At 36.9% G+C, this 18,344-nt stretch overlaps 1 protein-coding gene across 2 annotated transcripts in view; it reads left to right on the plus strand.

The window, feature by feature from the left end:
• ATXN7 (ataxin 7) overlaps nucleotides 1-18,344 on the plus strand; it is an 89,054-nt gene that overhangs the window by 3,802 nt on the left and 66,908 nt on the right. For both annotated transcript variants that reach the window (XM_074879036.1, XM_074879038.1), the window contains exon 2: nucleotides 13,819-13,911. The gene's annotated coding sequence lies outside the window, so the exon portion shown is untranslated. The remainder of the gene's footprint in view (nucleotides 1-13,818; nucleotides 13,912-18,344) is intronic.

Below are 18,344 nucleotides of genomic sequence, written 5' to 3' on the forward strand. Positions count from 1 at the left end.
AGCAATGTGGTTCTTAGCCTTGTAAAAAGCTTTCCTAAGATGGACCCTTGTGTTTCTGCAGAGCTAGCACATTTTCACAGAATTACAACATAACGAGAGAAGGGAGAGTGAAAATACTTGTTGCGACTGTAGTGACAATAACAATAATTCAAAAATGCAACATTTTATTATCAATTTTGCTGTCTACTGCCTGTGTTACCAAGATTGATTAAATGTACTGTTAATACCATACTTTAAAAGCTGGGCTCCTATCAGATAACAATGTAACCACAAGTTGTGGGCTACCGGATTGTTTTTATTTCTTATTTTTCACTATGTAACTGAAAGAAGCCTGTAAAATTCCAGAATTTTTCACAGAAGCAGTTTGAAAAATACAAGTAATAGAAATGCTGTGTTTGTTATAAAGACATTTCACTACTACTACTACTTTCCTCATGAAGTGAGACAAAAGCTTATCTTAGTAATTTAAAATAACAATAGTATTGCATGATCCTTTTAAATAATTTTTTGTTAAATAAGGGCACTGTCTCTTGGTTAATCTAGATTATACAGGGGGCATTCTGATATTGCCCTTTTTCAGATATCTTCACAGGAATTATGTAACAGCTTTCTACAGTTCATATCTGGATCCTACTGAATATTTATGAAGCTTGGAGATCAATTATGGTATGTTTTAAGGTGATCTGTCACTAATTTATTACAGCTTGTCAAACTCAAAACTACATGAGACTGGAAATTTAGGTATTCAGTGTAGAAGAATGAGTTTACAGGTGCAGGGATGCACCCAGCAAATGAAAGCGTGCCTTGCATGCGTGTCAAAAGGTGCTTTAATTGAGGCAGTGGAATTATCAGAAGTTAAAAGTGGTACACGGGGTCATGATGCCTATTCCCAGTGACCTGGGAGGTTCCCACTTGGCAAGAAAATGAAGGTGTTTTAACAGATATCTCATGAAACTCAGTGTCGTGAAACTGCTGCAAGACAGGTTAGATGGTTAGATTTTTCTTTTATTCTAAAAATTATTAACACCGTGGACTTCAGCTGCCTGTGCAATGCCTCGGAGATCCCACATGGTGTCTGCATTCTGTGATTTAAAATGACTGTCGGGTAATTTTAGAGCGGCATTTCATGTTTTGTGTATTCTGTAAGGAAGCAGCCATTTATTCTTTTGGAATTGTTTTCGACGGGATTAGTCAGTTATCTAGTAGCCTCTTAGTTTGTTGGCAGGATGTTTTCAGAGTGGTTTCCTTTATTTATTTATTTTTTAATAAAAAACCAGCATATTTTTATTTCTCCTTGCCCAATCCTACAATTCATGGGTTTGGTAGCATTTACATTGTGCCCTGAAGATCATCAGTGGCATGCCAGAGTTTTCAGAGGAAGAGGTGGATGCTGAAGGAGGTTTTGAACTGACTAAGAAGAATTTGTCTTTGTTGGCAGCAGGCCAAATGGTAAATGTTTGTATTAACTGTGGCTTGAAACATTGGATGAACAATAAGAGAGTTGTGAATATCATGTTTACTTGTATCATGTTTAAATAAATAACTGTTAGTGCTACTGAGGAAATTTTGCACAAAGATTGCAAGGGAAAACAGGCATTTCCTCCTTTGGAAAGCAGCTCTTGCCCGACTTCAGAGTGGCGTTTGCTGAATCACGTGGCCAGATGCTTTGACTCGGCTAAGAAAGCTGAATCAGAGCTATTGCACAGCTTCTGAGTCAGCTTTTCAAAGTTTAATAAAAGTTGGTTGGTTGGGTTTGTTTTGGTTTATTGGTTGGTTGTTTTTTTTTTTTAAAGCAGTCCAAATCTGTAAAAAAAGTCCTAGAAATCTTACAATTTTACAAGGCTTTGAGCTTGGCCACATCATGGAGAGATGTTGAAAGAAACGCTTCTGTCTCAGAAAATGAAGAAAGAGAGTAGAAGGTCTATATTGGTAAATATATGTTTCTTGTTTTAAATTGGGGTTATATTTTGCTTTGGATTATTTTATGGTTTATTTTCTTTTAATAGAGTAACTCTGTCAGTGGGTAGTGTTTAAGCACAGCTACAATTTACAGTTCCCGTAAAACATGATACACTGAAGCATGTTCTCACCCCCTGATTTCTGAGTGAGGTACAAGCCTGAGTAGTGAAATAGAAATAGTTGGAGGCATGGTCGCACACTTTGGTGATGCCTGCTCAGTTTTAGGTTTTAGTATGACATATGTTGAATGAACACACTGACTTTGTCAGGATAACGATGGTGAGAAACAATAGTGACTGGAAGCAGGGTAAAACCCCAAAGAGAAGTTGTGGTCTTCTCAGGAAGGAGGCACGTTCTCCTCAGTTTCTTTTTCTGAGTGGGCCAAATGTAGCTTCTAAACTATTGCTTCAGTTGCTGTCAAAGGAGATGGTTTAAACAAATATTTCAAGAGATGTATGATGAGAAAATAATCGGTCTCTCCAGGAGAGACTCTCAGATCCAGAAGGGGCAGATCCGGGTTATGGCATTTCCTTACCCTTCTCAAGCTGGTTGTACCAAAGGGAAGGTTGGTCTGGCTGAGGCCAGGTGGGTCGTGTTTCCGTGAAGGTGGAGGGGGCCAAATGCTTTAGTATTTGCTGGTGTTTCATTAAAATTATACCAGCCAGAGCAGCTTGAAGGAGATGATGAATCTGCACATTTTCTATGCAGTAGCTGAAGTAGGAATGTGCTTAAATCCTGCCTATATCCAGGGCTAAGCACCTTTCTCTAGGGAGCATTTTGGATTCATGCTCTCTTGAAATTAGGATCATAAGCCCTTTCTTTCAAAAAGGGAGCAAAGGTCAATCTTTGCTTTCAAAACCCAGGAGGTGGCAATGGTTCTGGTTCCCTTTTCGTCATTAGCAGAGCTGTTATCCGCTAGACTGCTCACCACATATGTGGGAGACTTCAACCCAGCTATCCTCCTTCCTGAGGGGATTAATGCCCATAATTCTTTCCATCAGAGTGAATTTTGTAATCACCAGACTGTTGACTAGTATGAGGTGGTGTTGCTGTCAGAAAGATAGACTGAACACAATGGTATAGCCCAACACAGAAGATATTAGACGACTAAGGACTAAGGCATTTAAGGAAATAATCCATAAAAGCAAACTAGTAGTTTCAGAAGTGCAAGAGAAGAACATGCAAGATAATTTTTGCATTGCAAATCAGATTCTGTTCAAAGATGTGTGAGTGTCTTCCTGGTGATTTCCAAATTTTATTTGCAAGCAGGGATAGAATTTGGACTTGAAAAGTATAGGCAAACAGAAAAAAACAAATTGTGGAATAAAGTAATCTGCTTCATAAACTGTTTTGGTGAGTTGCAAAAGGTAAATAGAACAGTTAATGTCAAACATTGGCAAAAAGAGAAATTGGATGCAAAATACGTTACCTATAAAGTGTGTGCATATACATATGTATTTATATATACATGTAAATTTTCAGTTGAGGTACGAAAGTGGTTATATGTGTGCCTGAAACATTAAGCCCAGAATGTTATTTCTCTTAATAGTATTTACAAAACTCTCAAGGTAAATTTTCTCATGATAATGTTTTAGTAGAGACTTGGTATAAACAAGCATTCAGGTTTGCTTGTTTTTTCTTTTGTAAAACATTAGTGCAGAATGTTTGAAAACCACGAGGAGTTCTTTTTGGTCTGCTGCCTTTTGCCTTTTTTTAAATAAAAATTTAAATGATGATTATACATGGAGAGAATTGAACTAATAAAAGAGGCAAGGCAGATAAATTGGATTTTATAACTTAAATGAAAAAAGATTGGCTTGTAAGAGATGAGAGTGAAACAAAGCAATGCTAATAATAACTACAAGTATGCACCTGTGATTTTGTGGTTCATTGTAAATATTTTCACTTCAGTTTCATTCCAGTGTTGCTTTGGCAGTTATGGGTTGGGGTTTTTTTAAATTTTTGAGATCTGCTTGTGGTTTCTGGTATATGTGTGTGTATATATATGATGGTGTTGAACAATAACATATCCTGAAATAAAATTGTGCACATGTATATTAAAACATACAGAAAATTTTTTTTAAATGTCATGAATTTGAAATTTAATTTTAAAAGTACCTAAATTGTGCTTGATCTGCAGCCACTTTGCCCAGATTGGAATAGGAGGATATTACACTCAGGTTTTCTGGTAAAGCTTTTCTTTCCTGTTGTTACGTGAAAGACTTGCACAAACAGGAGCAACTGACTGCAGCTGTAGTTTATGTCATCAAACAAATGGAAGGAAATAGCTCCAGAGCTGCTGTTTTCAAATGTTTATGTTAAAGAAGTCTGCCTTAGTCTTGCAAGCTCTTGAAGGGACTTTGAACTGTACTTGTCCTCAAATGTTGGCTAGACTTGTAATGTAATGATAATACAGGTAACAGGTTTCCTAACAACTGGATCATTCTTATTGAATCTGCTTTGTTTGTAATTGCCTCTTCACAGAGTCTGTTCCCCATTGTGTCTTTCTAGGACTGGCCTACTAAATTTGGCACAGAGAGTTACAATTCTAAGACAGCCATTTTGCAGCCTACATTTTCTTCTCTTTCTGCTAGTATCACTGAGTAAAATTGCTATTCTGTATCTTTTTTCTGGTGGTGGTTCTCCTTGGTGCTCTTCTGTGGAGATGGATGCTGTAAGAATGTATTGCTCCCTTGAAGAGGCCTCTTAAAGTTATCGGCAAGTATAGTCGTCTTTAAATAAGCAGTTGTTCTCTGTTGGCTTCTGTGCAGGTGGTGTCTTTTAAACAGCTGCAATACTTGGGGAAAAATAAGTAACGGGTAGCCCTAGCACGAGACAGCTTCTAGTAGATATGAGTAGAGTACAGGACTGTTTATTGTGGTCAAGAAATGTATTACAGTAATTCACGTCAAAATGTGAATCTTTTTTGACAAAGCTATAGAAATAGGAAAATATTACCTTAACTATGTGTCACTGTAGTTAAAGAAGAATGATTTCTGCTAATCCAGTTGTCAGCAGGGCCCAGACTTTGCTTCGTTATCCTTTTTATTGAGAAAGGAGGAAAGAGTCATTGGAAATTCCATGATCTCTTCTGCCAAAAATCATCTGATGTCAAGTCAAAGATCTTCCCAGGCAAGTGTCTTCATCAAGAGGAATGGTGAGACTGTGATATAGTTGTCTGTTGTTATCAGAGAGTTTAAAGCTTAAGAGTAAAATTTACTTTAAAAATATAAATACTTCAAAAATAGAAAATGTAACTATTAAGGGTTTATGAACATAAATATAATATTGGAGGATATATGAAAGAAAAACCTCACTTTTATGAGGTCATATTTTGCAAAGGTTTACTTTGATGTTTTCAGATTAATTTTTGACTTTTTATTTTTCTTGTCATTTGGCAAGTATTTTTCTGTGTTTCTGGTTCTTCACCAACTCTTCTTTGTGCACCATCTCTGATAACAGGAAAGTGCTTAGTTTTGCTGCAGGGCAATGGGTCCAACCTCCTCTTTATATTTGTGCTCACACCATAATAATGACATTTTATTATCTTGGGAACCTGTCTTGAATTTTTAAAGTGACAGGAATATCGTGTATACTTTTGATTGATTTATTTGTAAGTATAAAACATTACATAAGGAAGGAGTGCCTACGATGTCCTAGCTGAGCTTCCTAAACTTTCTTAGGCAAAAATATACCTACAGTATTAAGGATCCTGAGTTTGTGAAAATCAGACCACTTGGTCTGCTTTAGTTTTGAAATAAAGTATTCATTAACTGCACACACGCAGGACAACAGGGTCTGTATTGAATGAAATTAGGAAAGAGGAAGTGTGGAGATGCCAGTGCAATTGCTTAAAGATCTGAAAAACGTGATGTACAAACAAGTGCCGAAAGGACCAGTTCCTTAGCTTAAGTAAGTGGGGACTGAGAGAGTGAGAAGACAAATCTATTGAAGAGCGTTGCAAAGCGAGGGGACTTATGGCAGGTAGGGAAAGAAATAGATCAAATTGCAGCAATGAAGATTCAGCATGACCAAACACAGTTTTCTAGTGGAAGTATCGAAATGTTGGAATAATCACCTGCGGTGACAGGCTTCCATTGCCCCAGGTCTTTAAGAACAGGTTCGATTACCTGTATTGTTTCCACCAGATAGTTTAGTTATCATGCCCTGGGGCTGAGTGATGGGCTAACGTGACCTTTAGAGGTTCCTTCCATCCCTCCTTTAGTTAACAGATCTCTAACTACATGTTGCACAGATTATCCTAGGAACAGAGTACATAACTGAAACACGCTGAAACCTATTTTCCACCTCTGTAACCTGTTTAGTAGTTCTATTTCAACTTTTATTCAGTTAAAGAGCATCCAGTGATTGGCTGCTTAATGCCTGAGTGAGTACTGAGTGCCCTGTTAATTGCTACACAAGTAATAGTAGTTAGAAAAAGATATTTTTATATAGTATAATAAACAGCTGTGAATTAATACAGTATATAAGTATGTGTCAAATTTACAGTAAGAAGTGGTGTTGGCTTGGGTGGGCTTTTGTAGACATTTAAGCCACTAGTATATTTGGGTCAGTATGAATGTATTAAAATGAAAATGTTAAAGTTTTAAAATTATGTTTCATGCTACTAGAAAGACATTCTTCATCTCATTAGTATCGCTAATGTCATTAATGTTAAAGCTTTGTCAGCATATTTACACAGGTAGGCTTTGAAAGGTGACTGTTGTATCTTTGGCTATTGATGAAATTTTGTATTCAGTTTCTTAGCATGGCCTGGCATATTTCTTAGCAAACAATCTGAAGCACAAGATTTACTTGGAAAGCAGTACAGTGCTATTTTATATATACTTTCCCCACATATACAACTTAACTTTATAACAAAATGCAATTGCAGTTTTCAGAGAAAAGTGGGGAGACATGGGCCAAATGCTCATTAGTCAGAAGGCATGTTAAGAAGAGAAACCCAAATAATTTAATTTTTCAAGCTAGTTGTAACTTTCTAGAATGCGTGTTCTTGGTATTTTTTGAATGGGATTAACATTTCTCTCATTGCTCTAACATTTTTCTCCTTGTTACCAATACCGTGTTTCATGTGAGGTGGTGTACTCTGACTCTAGATGGCAGTCACTGGTAGGCAAAGGGAAGGCTCGTTCTGGGTTGCTTGGCCTGGATGCTGCAAGTCTCTGCACCAGTTGGCTTCTCTAACTGGAATTTTTATAGCGTTGGACAGCACTAAAGGTGTCACCTCAGCTTCTCTCCCTTCCAAACTGCAACTGAGATACTATGAAGAAAGAAAAAATAAAAGGCAAAAAATAAGAGAAACTGAGAAAATGTTACGGTGAAACATTCACAAAAGAGAGCTTTAGTAATGCTGACAATAGTGAAGAGATTTATTTTATATCGGCAAGACTTTGTCCTAGATTAACAAAAATAAATTTGTTTATAATGGGAGAAATACCACTTTCCCACTACATTCAGTTTCAAAGAGTAAAATAGATTGACCGTGGTGCAACCAGGGATAATAGGAGTGGAGGAATTTGTGATTGTAATCTCATTTTAACAAAGGAGGATTTCCTCACAGTCACGTGGGCACGTGTTGTTGGAGAAATAGTTCTTTTTGCTTAAGACATTGTGTCTTCCACCACCCTGTGCCCCCCATCCTCCCTTTCCAATGTCCATCCTCTCCTCTTAATTTCTAAACTCCTTCCCGTAATTTTACGGGTAATTCCTTTCCATCATACTTGTTAGCAGTCTGTCTCTTGACTTTCCACTCTGTCTCTTCTCTTTAAAACAGGATAAATTTGGGGGTTTTTTCTCTCCCTTTCTTCGTGTAGGTGCTGTTTGTCTTCCTTACTCGTCACTACTAAACAGTTTGATGTAATGTCGCACTTAGAAAAGGCAGCAGCACTCAAGCAAAGGACCAGCAGTTTCTCAGCACTTGCTGTGTAGGGATGATTGCACTTCATGGGATGAATATTGTTTGATAAGAAAGCTGTTATAATAAATACAGTTCAAACCCAGGAATTAATCTATACATTTTATTGATCACTGGTTTCCAATGCAGTGCCAAATTACAGTCTTGTTTACGTATGTGCAAATCCCAAGAAACTCTTTGGAAAGTGCTGGAGTCATTCTGGATTTACAGAGGTATACTTAAGTTTTGACCTTCAGTTTCAATAATAAGAAATTGATTTACTGTTATATTGCATATTGTATTAACTACCAGCATTAGTAAAGGGACTGTGATCCAGTAAGCGCTTTACAAATATTCTGGAGGACATTTTTTGCACTAAAAAAGAGTAACTGAAAATCTTGATCTTGATTTTTGCTTAACACAATCCTAGCAACAAGCCCTTAATTTCTTAATGTACTAGTTTAACCATGGAAAACTACTGATTTTTTTAAAGGAAGGGTGCTTTAGTTGCAGAGGAATGAAAAAAGCAACCAAAGCTTTAATTAGGTCTTTATTTTTACATGTTTATAATGAGAAATACCATTGACATCTTGTGCCAAGTTTTACAATTCACAGTCAAGTGCATTTCCAGAGCCAGTTTGAGAAATGTGGACTATCATTTGTGAGGGAAGGCCTTCTAAGAGTTAGCAGTAATCTAGTACAGTTTTCTGTGTGAAGTTCATGTGCAAGAAAGACAAGATAGAGATAATTTTGGTATTATGTCAAGATTATATATTAAGATGACAGGTATCACAGTCCCTAATAGATTGCACAGTGCAGAGATAATGAAGAGTGATGCTCTCTGTTCCTAACCCTGCCTTGGGCCTGGTAGGTAACTGTGGGCAAATCACTCCTTCTTCCTCAATTTTTCTGTAAAAATGGTGATAATGATGTGGATTAGTTTGTGTTTCATTTTGAGATCTAAAGGGAATACATAGAAATGAAGTGGTAGGAAGATGATGGGAAATATAAGGTGGTGAAATAAGCATCTGTATTACAGACAGCTTTGTACTGGCAACTGATTATAAAATTATTGATTCTACTGTTCCTTCCTGTTGAGGGTATTACTATGTACTTGTTCACAGGAATGTAGAAAAAAATCTTGCTATTTCTTATGATAGCTTATTTTTCAGCTTCTCAGTCAGAATTTAGCATAAGGTTATTCTGCTTTTATTCTTGCCCATTACCATCCCCATGAGGGACAGTTAAAGCTGTAGTTAATGGAGGATAAGGACAGCAAAGGTCTGTCTGTCTTTCTTTTCTCTATCTCCTCCCTTTCTATCTCTCTGTGTCTCTTTGGCCATTGAAAATGTAGGTCATATTGCATCACCATAAAATGGAACAGTCAGAAAGGTGTTTGAAAAATGCTGACATCCTTAGCCTGGGGTGCATGCCAGTGTCCTTTGTTTACATTGTGAATAGTGTTGTACCTGTGTAAGAACCAGCATCTCTGTTAAGGTTAGTGGTATGGTACCTAAATTATGAGTCAGATTTTAAGATGACTTTCATCTGCCTGCAGTAATTTAAAATTAGACAGATAAAATGCAACCACTCACAATAATGATATACATGAGGAGCTAATTTGAAATCTTTAATCTGCAATAACCGTGACGGTGTAGTTTGAATAATATTACCTTTGACAGAGAAGCTCAGTAATAAATTTTGCAAATCATGTTAATCATGTACTCTGCATTGTCTTGATTAGCTGTGCCTTTCTGTCTTGAAAAGTATGTTTATATTATACGTTTGTATATTCTTTTTAACATTACTGTTTTACTTCCTGCACCCTTTTAAATGAGCCAATCAGGATTTTATTTATTTAAAAAAAATTGAAAATCCTGATGTCCAGTGTGTTATTGCTTGCTACCAGTCTTTTGTTGTTTGTGTTTCTGATGTAATACAAGTTGTAATTGGTATGAAATATTCCTGTGGCATAAAATGCAGAATATATCTTTTTCTCCTCTACAATTGTATATAAATACCATTTTAAAAGAAATATATAAATATAATTTCAACTGTCCTTATTTATCTTAGATGCAGTAAGCTAATGTTTTTTTATGGATTGAACTTCCAAATGGTGATATAAATCATACTGCAAGATGCAGGTGTTTTGAAATATAAGACAAGATACTCACTTACAGAATATCTTTCATTGTTTCTGAAACAGTATTTTTTTAACCTGTCTGTTTTATGCTTTGTGTGGTTGTACTTAAACTGTTGAAGTGCGATATGCAAAGACTTCTTATGACTTTGTTAATCTTACTGCTAAAGAAGACTTCTAAGTTAAAAGAGAAATTGCTGGAAGATAAAACTAAAATTAGTGATAACATGATTTGTTGAACAAAATAATGAATGCAAATCTTTTCCTGTTGCCATTAGACAAAGGAAAATGACAGTAGTCAAAGTTGAATGCACTTTGTGCGTAATTATTTTGCAATTTTTATCGATTCATTTAGAATTATGTGAAAGGTGTTACTGCTTCTTCATTGACTAGGGTATTAGTTCTTTAGTAACTAATATATTAGTTATTTATGTTTGATGCTTCTCATTATGGAGATACCTATGCATGTTTGAAATAGTTTCAAAATAACTTGTATCATGATTATATTTTGCACTGAATATTCTGTTGCATAAATAATAGTAAATATTTAGGTAATTCTGAGAAATATATTGGTATACATAGGAACTATATGAAATCTTGAGATGCTGCAATTTTGTATTTGGTATTTACAGAAGTTTGGTATCTAATCTCTGTTTGAAGCATGTAGCTGGTATTTATTTTTTTAATCTGTGAAGATGTAAAGAATTGTCTCTCCCAAAGAGAACAGGAGGGCCAGTTATGTATTGGTAGAGCTTATGGTTCTTATATCATCTTTGGCCCAATGAGAGTCTGTAGTTGGCGGGTCCTGAGTTGGTCTCTAGCACAAATGAGATTAGCCTGAGAATTGCTCTGATTTACCAGCAGCCCCGGCCTTCTGCTGGCCACCTCGTGTTCCTTCAACACATGCCTCCTGGCACCCGTTTTTCCAAGGGACAGAATAAGACCTCCCTAGGTTATCCCCACAAACAAAATGTCTAAATGAAGCCCGGTATTGGGGTGATTATACCTAGCGTGTTCAAATCTGTTTATATAAATGTAGACATTGTATTTAATCTTAAATTTGGATATTTAGTAGATAACAAAGGAGAAAGAATGTTCCAAAATTTAGGCACATTCTTTGGTGCCTGTTTTCGACAGCTGAAAAGAAAGAGTTAAAGGGGTTTGCATTAGTTTTGATACTTTAAAAAGTTAGGGATGCTTTATCACATACCTTTACGTTTCCTTTATTTTAATAAGTTGATTTGCAATTACAATTTTCATGTAAATGTGTTTCCCCTCAAATGGATAATATGCATTAGTCATTGTAGCTATGCCTTTATTATATACGTCTGTGTAGATGCAATTTTGACCGGGGATTATAGCTTTTGCTCTGCCAGGCTGTGGTTTCCTGTCTTGCATATCAGTAACTCCCCAAAGTATTAAATAGCAATTGCAACCACGTTGCTTTGATAGCCAAGCTTCGAGAGTGACATAATGCTAAGTCTTCTTCGCTAGTTTGAAAATGCAGGTCGTTTTCCATTTTCTTGGATTGCTGGTTTAGCTATTTTTGTCATCTTTCTGTCTTTCAACTAGCTCTCCCTTTTCCAGGGTACCAAAGTGCTTACCTTCTGGAGAGAGAACTCCTCCTGGCTTATTCTCAATCATCCGATTGCTTCCTTGCATTGCTCTTTGCTGACAGTTGTGGTTGTAATTGACCTGCCGTAAATTCTCAACAAGAATCATTCCTGGTCTTTGCCACCCATTATCCGGAGAGAGAGTTCTCTTTAAAAGGGTCATTAAGCTGTCACCTTACTCTTTTGAAACTTATTCTCTTAACTTCCTTCAAACTCCACTCCAGATGTAATCCCTACAGAAAAATTCACAGCTGGTGACATAGTATGCTCTGATCTCTCCTATATAGGAATAAAATTTTTGCTGATCCTTCCTTCACACTCATCTGGTCCATTTTTGTTTTTGTACTTAACACTTACTTATTGCCCTATTTCTAGATTTTTAAGTCTTTGGAGAAGTCTTCTGTTTCATAGGTAGGTTTTGTTTTCATTTTTGCATGAAGCAATGGAGCTTGCTTTTTATGTAACAAATAACATTTACATCAGGATAAAACAAAGAGTGTTTTGCATGCAGAGCTCTCGTATCCCCTAAAGAAATAGGGGTAGAAGGAAGTGAGTGAGTTACTTCCATAGTAGGGAGATCGTATGCCTGAAGGGACTGGCACTTTGAGGCTAAACATTGAATGATCTTCTGTGAAGGGGATGATCCCTATGAATTCAGTTTCCTGTCCTAAACAAACAAAGAAGAAGGATTTTTGACTAACACTGCATTGCCTTTGCCAGTGAGCAGCAGCAAGAGTTGAAGAGAAGGGTTTTACACTGTAGTATTCAATGAGCTTTGTATGTGTAACAAGGAGATATAACGTTTTCTGAGACTTCTACTAGTGTAGAAATTTGTTAACGATCAGTTTTATTAATGATAAAGCAGAACTTCAGAGGAGAGAGGGAAAATAATACTGAACTTGCTCTTGAGTCTTGTCCACTGAAGACAAATTTTGGATTTTGTGGAGTACCTCAAATATAATTAAGGTCAGATGTGCTTCTTAGGATCAGGTGTGTCACTGAGCAGAGTAAAGCTTAGAAATAGTAAATATATATGTAGGTGATCTCAGTCAAGATAGTGTCAGCTGCTAAGCTGCAGTTTAAAAGAAGAGTTTAAAAAAGGGTTTTATCCACAGTGCAAAGAAGACTTTAAAGAGATGAACTCAGTTTGCAGACAGCTTCCCAGAGGAGCAGCAGCAGAAGCCAGGAAAAGCTTTGTTTTGCACCTTCCACTGGGACAGAGCCCTACAGCCTGTGGGATGGCTTGGATGCCCTGTTGGACTGCATGCCTCTTGTCTGGACTTTAATCCTTGAAGGGAAAAAAAATAGTTTTCTCTCAAGTGTCGTCCGGTCCCAGTGCTAGATTGTCTTATCTATATCTACCTTCATGACTTTCTAGTAGATGAAAAAAAATCATCAGTTTAATTTCAAAGCACTTATAAAAATCAATTATTTGATCTTAATGTAACCTGTGCACAAGGATGGTTGAATTTTTTTTTTAAGTTTTAACAGGGCTTTGGTTTAGCTTTAACCAATTAGTCATTGTTTTATGCTAAACAAAAGCAAACCGGGCTTAAATTTGGTTTATATAAACAGTAAGTTTATAAGCATTGAATGAAAGGGTTTTATAAACCTGAGTTTGAGATGATTAAGGTTCCTTTGTGGGAAAGGCCTCAATCTGTACATCTCTCTAATTTTCGCTAAAATCTTCATCGGCGATACAGTAATAGTCACTAATGACTCTTACGTGAGGGATCATTTTTAGCTATCTGCGTTCTATGACACGGTGGTAAAAATGTCAATGGCTGCGTACCGAGAGCCCCTGTTGTTGGAGTCGTGCTATATTCTAGAAAAACCCTGTGTAGAAAATCCAGCGCTGTCGTTTTACCAGCTTGTGATACAGACACAACCGTCTGCTTGGAAATCTGGTCAGTAATAGTCGATGTAAGTGCAGTAACTGGGCTGAAGATTGAGATTTCATCCAATGCATACCTTTCTGGTAATGTCAGGCTGCCATTTAAAGAGCTGCTCTGTACATAAGAGTGCGTAACAGCTCCCTGCTTACCTTTCAATTTTAAATCCATTGCAGAAACTGTATTTGTAAAATTGATAAAATGCTTCATATTAGTTTTTAAATAGATACATTTATAGTTGTGAAACAAAGGTGAGGTTTCAGATGTCTTATTGCTGTACTCTTTTTGGTTTTTTTTCAGAATTAATCAGGTACAAGTTAGAAAAAGCTTCCAAAATCTGAACAGATGAAGATCAATTGATAAATCAACCCAGCGATTCACCATACTTTCAAGGTACTGTGACATGCTTACCGAAATATTTTCCTTAAGCATAATATTCACATACTTTAGATGTGAGAAGTGTGGAGAACAGGATATTAGCAGGGTTGCAAAGCAAGTCTGAAGTGTTACCAGATGCAGTGGGGAGACTCTTTTTTTTAAAATGCAGGTGTTTAATATATGTTTCAGTGGGAAATAAAGCGACCTTACAATCAACTTAAAGGGAGTTCAATGCATGGAACAGTCAAACTTAGAAAGATAAAAGTAAGTTGGATTATATCGCTCAATCACTTACATGAAGTGATTTGGACAAGTAAGATGTGGCAGACAAGCAATATTTTTTATTTATTTATTATATTTCTGAAGAAGTAAACTTCTTTTTTAAATAATTATTTTTGTCTATTTCCATGTCTCCATGATTCTTTAAAGCATTTGAAGCCTGTTAGCCTCTGGTATATACCATAGCCTACCAGCTGCATCAGTTTTGTTATCTTACAAGTTCAGAAAGTAGAACTGTAAACTGAGGCAAAGACTGTGCAGTTGCCTAACACAGTGGGGTTATTCTCCATGACTAGCATTCCTGGCAGGACATTAGGAAAAAGGGAAAATTATGATAATAAATTGAAATTTTGACTAAAAAGCTGCTAGTGCAGATTTTTTTATTTGGTAGTGGTAATTCATTGAAACAATATCAGTTTCTTTCTTTGTTTCCCTTACATTTATCTTTACTCTTTATCATCATATGCATTTCACAGTTTTGTATATTTTTGCTTGAAATCACAAAAGAACAGACTTCACTCTTAAGTGAAGTACTATTTTTCTTATGCACAGGCTTGAAGAATCCAGTCTGTTATAGCCTGGCCGGTATTTGCTGTGCAAATCATCCTTTAATAGATTTAAAAATAGATTGCAGCAGAAGGGGCCATTACAGTGAGCATGGATCTGGTGTGCAGAACTTAAGTGACAGAGTTAATCTGGGCTCAAGAAGAGGGAGGAATGTTTGTCATGGTGTGGCTCCTGCAACATGTAACATTGGAAGCTGCAATATCTGAAGTTTCTATAACAAAATGCTTCCCTGGATTTTCTAGCAGCCTGAGAAGTGGCTGTATCCAGATTCGGGCTGAATTCATAGTGCCTGGGGTTACAAACATTGGCATTGTTCTTATCTACTTCCTTGCCTCTCACCCCTAAATAGGGCTACAACATCTATCAGATTTTCATATAATCATAGGAAGGTCTAGATTGGAAGAATCCTATGGACATCATCTGGTCTGACCTTCTGTTGAAAGCAGGTTATCCAAGGCCTGGTCAAGCCAAGTGTTAAATATTTCCAGCAAGGAAAAGTCCACCATTTCTATGGGCAACCTGTTCCAGTATTTAATTGTTCTCACAGTGAATATTTTTGTCTTGTATCCAGACAGAACTTCTGAAGCAACTTGTGCCTGTTGCCTTTTGCCCTGTCACTGTGTTTCTTGTGAAGAGAGTATCTTCATCTTTTCTATAATTATCTTTTACTTGTTGAAACATCATGATTACATCCCACCTGAGCCTTCTCTTCTTTAAGCTGAACAAACCCAATTCCTTCTTCAGTAAGTTTTACAACCTTCTAGTCACTTTGGTGGCCTTCTGCTGGACCCTGTCCGGTTTTTTAATGTGTCTCTTGAACTGGCCCAAGTCTTCCAGCCTGTTACAGTCTCTGTACACAGTGACACTTCCTTGGGGTATATCTACCTGTCTTCCAAGTTTCATATCATCTGAAGACTTGGTGAGGATGTGCTTACTCCCATTATCCAAATCATTTTAAAAGATACTGAATAGGATTGAGGATTGATCCCTAAGGAACTTTATTGTGACTGATTGCCAGTTTGATTTTGAGCCATTACCACCCTTTGAGCACAGCAGTTTAGCCAGTTTGCCAGCAGTTTCATGGTCCACATCCATGACCTTTACTCTCTTAGCACCCTTGCATGCATCCTGTCAAGTCCCATAGACCTGTCCATGTCCAATTTGTATGACATTTTGTTGCTAACTTGCTAAGCATGTGGTCAGTGCAGGTAGCATCAGCATGCAGCAATCAAATGTGAGAAGAATGGTATAAATTTAAATGTCCTTCTGCCAGAGTTCTCAGGATCCTTGATTTCATATCAATTAGCATATCAAACTGCTGAGGGTATGAGGACTCTGGCAGCTTCACATCACAGGTAGGCATCATCGTGGTCTCAAGGACCTCTTGAGTCCTGTGGGCTGTGCTTGGACCCAGAGTCTTCTGCCTCAATGAACTGCCAAGAAGCCATGTAGACAAGCTGGCAAGAAACCAGGCAGGGTTATGAAACCTTGCGTGGTGGTTAGGTTCCATCGGAAGATTGTTGATATTAAACTGTTCCCATTAAGTGCTTTGATTTCAATAAGTGGAAATTCAGCATTATTGGTTTTTTACAATTGACCTGAATAGCTGTGCATTTTAATAATTCTAAATTGTAATATCATATTCTCTGTGTATAAATGAGGATTTAAAAGGTCATATCCATTTCTAATTCCTCTGATTAAAATGATTCATCTGCATAGTTAGGTTGCTGAAATTGTTTTTAACATTTCCAAATTCAAAAGGTGATTTCAGTACCTCATGTAAAATGAATAAACGTTAGTTTGATTTTCAAATAATTAACTGGATGTATTTTGTGTAGTTTTACCTATTTACCTTTAACACTTGAAAACTTTATGTCACTATTCAGTAAATTCTGTGAAATTCTTTTCAAGAATTGACAGTATTTAGTGACACCTAAGCAGGGCAAAGATCTGTGTTTCTGTATTCCTTATGTTCCTTATTCTGCTTTAGATCGCTATGTCATCAATTCTTGCAGAAATTTGACTTGCATTTAAGACATATTTGATAAGTAAAGAAGGAAGTGGCTGCAGCGTTTTGCTAGATACTGTATGTTTTATTAACACATGGCAATGACATGGCTTATAATTTGAGTGTAAAAAAGTTACACTATCTCCAGTTTAGTCATTGTGGTGTTTGGATAAGCGTACAGGGGCATCTGTTGCATTTTCATCCTAATGCAGAATTCTTCACAGATTTACTTACATTTCTTAGCCTCCATTCTCCTATTCCTTCTCCACAGAAAAGGATACTTTAAGTTAGTCTTCTAATCTTAACAATATTGTTCTTCCCCTGGTACAGATGGTTTACAGTAGGTATCCGCAATAATTTCATATTCCAGCACTTAAAGTAGCTGTATTCCAGCACTTCTGTGCATCTTCAGCTCCCCCTTTGAAGTGTTACTCATAAATAAAATTATACCCATCAACCTGTTCCCAGGATCTGTGGGAAAAGGGATAATAGACTGGCATGGTTTGTTGTATAATTTTTTTATTGTGTGCTGCTCATGATTATTACTCTGTGGGATCACAGTCCTGTGTATAGTTATAAAGGGAGAAGTTGCTTGATCTCACTGGAGGTGAGAGGGAACTACAGATTACTCTAATGTGCTTTTCTTAATGTATTAATATTTTTCTGTAGTGGGGCTTAAATGAAATGGTCTGTTTTGTAATGGCTGGATAGTTCTCTCATCATCTGGATGTCCTGATTTAGATGAACTTTTTCTCTCTTGCCCAATTATTTACTTATAGTGGAGACATATTTTAAAATGCACAAAATGTACTCCCACCACTGTCAGCAGGAGCTGACAGGAGGGTCAGGACTTCACTTCAGTGTATCAGCTTCATCCTGAATCTCATCTACCGACAAGTCTTCGCTAATAGTATTTCTTCTTAGTTTTTAAGCCCTTCTTGACCATTTCATACCTTTTGGCTAGAATTAACTTATTTGATTTCCTTTAATGCCGTTATGCGCCTCAGATCTTTTCCTTGACAGACTTTTTTGTGAATTCACTATTTTTCTTTCTTCTGAGTACTGATAAAGTGACGTCCTCGTCGGTTCTCCCTGTCTCTCCCTTCGCACTTCAGTTCTTGCATCCTTTCACTTTCATTGTGGAACATCGTCAGTGAATCATATCATTGTACTTCTGTTCTTAAAAAGAGTTCAGGGCTGCAGATTCATCCTTCCTTTTTCATTCCAGTTAAGAGTTATCGTATCTCAGGTCCTATACGGAGGGTGTCTTACAGATTCTAACTGAACAGCTGAGGTGGGTGTTCCCTGTTTGAACGGCTTTCCCAGACCACCTGGCAAAAGAATGAAACCTGCCAGTACAGGTGAAAAAATGCCTGCAGTGTCATGCCACAAAATAACCATCCTCTGCAGTTTTCAGCAGTTGCACGCTGTTTGTAGGCATGCATTTAATCACAGTATCATCAACCACATTTAATATGTTGTTAAATCTATTTAGTGAGCTTTAAAACAATGGGCTTTCATTTTCTGTATGTTTTGTTTCCTCTTCTTGACTCCTTTCTTTCTTTCCTTTTGCAGGCTGTGTTATATTTTTTGT

The sequence above is a fragment of the Strix uralensis genome, chromosome 10 (genome assembly GCF_047716275.1).
Source record: "Strix uralensis isolate ZFMK-TIS-50842 chromosome 10, bStrUra1, whole genome shotgun sequence".
Classification (NCBI taxonomy): Eukaryota; Metazoa; Chordata; class Aves; order Strigiformes; family Strigidae; genus Strix; species Strix uralensis.